We start from the raw sequence: 4,142 nt of genomic DNA on the forward strand, positions 1-4,142 counted from the left end.
TTTGTTTTGTTTTGTTTTGTTTTCCACAGGTGGAATTAGGCAGTCAGTGTCAGTCCGGAGAAGCCAGGGGATTTCCCTGAAACAAAGGGAGTTTAAGCAGCTGCTTGGGAATATTCCTTGAAGTCCCCGTTCTGAGGTAGAGTAACCAGAGACAGTTGGCTCTAATCGTCACAGTCATTGACCCAGCAAATGAGGGAGAGACAAGTCCCCGCACAGTCACACGGCGACTCCAACCCACCGCCGAGCACCCAGCGCCTTAGACTTCGTTCCTCATCCCTTGTGGAACAGCTAGGGCAGCTCCGGGAGGTGATCAGGCTCCCCTTCTGCCTCTCAGGGGCAGGTCTGCCGAAACAAACCTGGGTTCTTACCAGTCTGACGGGCGGCAATCCCTGTGCTGGTTCCTGGGCCTCACGGGTTCCGCTGGCACACATGCGCTCCTCGCCCCGGCCAGAGGGCTAGTCTCGCGAAGACCAAGCGATCCCCTGGTGCCAGGTGAGCCTCCTCTCCCTGCGCCCCGGGGTTCTCATCCCTGGTGACAAAGGAGGTGGAAACGCACCGTCTCTGAATCCCGGACGAGCCCCCAAGTCATGCAGCAGGATTCTCACACAGAGTCATGACTCAAGGCTTTTCTTTCCTGGAAGCAACTTTATTCCTGCCAGCACCGCTCAGTTGGGTTCCTACCCAAAGAACTGAGTCCCGAACACCACGTGGTGTAGTTTTTTAAATATATTTTCTACTTCCTTGTCTCCCATATATGGTAACATGCAAACATGCAGTCTGATTCAGTGGTCTTGTGTTACAAGGTCGTGAGGGATGCTGTCACATAGGCGTTTGGCCAGGTTGCCTTGAGGTTTCTTTTGTTTTGTTTTTTTCTTTCCTTAGGGAGGGGACTCTACCACAAAACAGGGTTCCTGTTTTTAAAAAAAAGTGGTGGGTCAGATTTGGCCCGTGGGCTGTAGTTTGCTGATGCCCCACAGGTCTAGAGCAAGAATCTGCTTGCTTCGGGTTGAAGAAAGGTTTTCAGCTTTGTCTTGCTAACTCAGTCACCCTGCTTTCCACCTTACAAAAACTCGTTGACATTTCTCCTCCGCTGCTCTCTTTTCTCCCACTCACTTTATCCCTGTGGAATTTACAGCTGTTTTCCCCTCTGTAGTTATTTTCACGTTGTTTTCAGTAGCGGAGACAAATGCATATGTTTGTTAGGTCCACAAGTTTTTAAGCTTTTTCTTTCAAAATAATTCCAAACTTAAAAGTTGCTGCAAGAATGGTACAAAGAGCTACCATACACCCTTTACCCAGTTACAAATTGTTAATACTTTACAGCATTTCCTTTATAATTTCCCCCTCCCTCCTTCTATAGATAGATAGATAGACAGATAGATACAACCATTTCAGACCTGGTGTTCTATTCACTACTCCTTAAATACTTAAGTGTAGTTTAAAAAAATTTTTTAATGTTTATTTATTTTTGAGAGAGAGACAGGCAGACAGACAGAGTGTGAGCAGGGGAGGGGCTGAGAGAGAGGGAGACACAGAATCCGAAGCAGGCTCCAGGCTCTGAGCTATCAGCACAGAACCCGACGCAGGGCTCGAACCCACAGACCTTGAGATCGTGACCTGAGCTGAAGTCAGATGCTCAACCAACTGAGCCACCCAGGTGCCCCTTCAGTGTATATTTTCTAAGAGCACAGATATTCACTCAGAAAAGAACTCAATTTTCCAAGATTTATAATGCCGTTGTTGAATCTACAGACCTTTCTCAGATGTCCCCTGTAAGTCCTTTCTAGAACTGTTCTCAGCCCAGGGCCGGGTCCAGGTACAACACTGCGGTTGGTTTTCAGGACTCTATAGCCTCCTTTAATGGGGAAAAGCCTGTCAGCCTTGTTTTGTGTTTCATGACGCTGATGTTGTTTTGTTTGACATTGCCATTTTTGGAGATACAGGCTGTTAGTTTGTGGAACGTTACTTAATTTGGGTTTTGGGTGATTTTTCTCATGTGTTCATTTTTGACATAAAGAATGCTGTTTCCTTTGTGGTGAATCCGGAACTGATCTACAATTTTTATTTAAGATTGCCCCCCACCCCCACCCCCCGGAAATCATTTTTCAGTCTACTCGAGGTTCCTGGAAACTTTCCAGATGTTACAAGCACAGAACAGTCTTTGTTCTGATTTTTTTTTTTTAATCTAATGTATTCTAGAGGTCCCATTATGTCCACTCTTTTGCTTCATAAACCTTTTCGGTGGCTTTTGACACATGACAGTGAATACATGACTGTCTAAACTTTGCCCTGTTGTCTGGGACTCTGCCTTATTTATTTATGGACTGCATATACACAGTCTGCGATTGGAAATGCCTTGCACTATCATAGATTTCATATTCCAGTGCTGGGCGGATGATGTAACCAAGGAGGAGGGTGTCAGGACACCCTTGGTTTTATTTTACTTGGTTTTATTTTTTTAATCTTTTATTTTTAGTTTATTTATTTATTTAGAGAGAGAGAGAGAGAGCACAAGCAGGGGAAGGGCAGAGAGAGGGAGAAAGAGAAGCCCAAGTGGGCTCCAGCACCATCAGCCCAGAACCTGATGTGGGGGTTGGAACTCAAGAACCTTGAGATCCTGACCTGAGCTGAGATCAAGAGTCAGATGCTTAACCCACTGAGCCCCCCAGGCATCCCCACTGTAGTTCGTATAAAAACAGTTACTGAAATGTAATTCACACACTATGAAATCCACCCTCCTAAAGTGTACCGTTCAATGGGGCGTGCAGCCATCACCAGGACCTAATTTTAGGGTTAGAAGGCGATTGCCACCGTCACGCCAGTTGCACGATGATTTGTTACAGCAAATTTGAGTCCCTTGGTGAACCGGCCAGAACTTCTACATGAAAGATTGGGGGGAAGATTGGCGTGTGTGTGTGTGCGCGCGCGCGCGCGCGTGTGTGTGTGTGTGTGTGTAAGGGTTAGATTGTAGTGTAGGGCTAATGCTTAGCTTGAAAAATAACAGCTTTGTGTTGACACTGAAGGTTAAGAGATAACAGCCTTGCTTTGCTCTGGTAAACTGCCTCATACGCTTGTAAATTAGGCTTCACCAATGAAGGAAACAAAAGTTCAAAGAAAAGAGCGTCAGAGGCAGGGTCAAGGAGATCCACTGGTTGCAACTTAGAGGCAGAAAGTCTAAAGTAAACACCTCATTAGGCAACTGTTTCTAACTCATCTGGAACCTGTTTCTTCGTTCTGTTCCCAGGTGATGATAAAACGATGTGATCGGTTATAAAAACTGTACCCCGGCTGTTCGGGCCCACTCTTATCAAGAGTGTTGGTCCCTATCGGTGGGCCTTGCCTCTCATTGTAATAAACTTTGTTGTGACTGTCACTGGTGCCCGTAGCATTCTGTTTCAGGAGTCGTGTGGATGCAACATGTGTAACAGACGGCGAATTTCGGAAGAGTACAGAGATGCCAGGGCCCGCAGGGTGACAGAAGGCTCCTGCAGGAGGGCACCACTTCCGGGTGCGGCGCGAGCAAAGGCCTGGAGGCAGCGACGGTCCCGTGTACCCACTGGCCCGAAGCAGCCTCTCTGGATGCAGGGGAGAGTCCGGGGCGGAGGTGAGCGGCCAGGCAGGAGGCCGAGGGTAAGTCAGTCCGCAGCACCCCGCCCCCGCGACAGGCCATCCGCCGGCTGAGGCTTGAGGGTGCCCGGCGTGGGGACAGTCGCCTGCGGAGCCGGGAGCGAGGCGCCGCGGGGGCGCGAGCAGGTTACCGTCCCTGGGCCGTCCCAGGGCCAAGGTCCGGGGATCGGTGCCTGCGGGAGCACTCAGCCCAGCACCCGCCGCTCCCGAGTCGGCGCCGCAGACCCGGGTCCTCACCGGGAGGACCGCGAACGGGCCCCGCTTTGGTGCACACCGCGTGGAAGTGTGCCAGCGCGTGGCCGCGCGCGTGGGCGAGGTGCAGGGGCGGCGCGGTCCGCGGGGAAGAAGCGGGAAGGACACGCGGCGTGCGAGCCCCCCCCCCCCCCCCCCCCCCCCCCCCCCGACAGCCCGCCGAGGGGCCGCACTCGGACGCGCCTCTGCGCGAGCAGGTGCGCGGCGGCGCGCAGGTGACGCGCCCTTCCCGGGTCGCCCGGGTAACCCGGCCGGGTCGTCCC

Source organism: Prionailurus bengalensis, chromosome E4 (genome assembly GCF_016509475.1).
Source record: "Prionailurus bengalensis isolate Pbe53 chromosome E4, Fcat_Pben_1.1_paternal_pri, whole genome shotgun sequence".
NCBI lineage: Eukaryota > Metazoa > Chordata > Mammalia > Carnivora > Felidae > Prionailurus > Prionailurus bengalensis.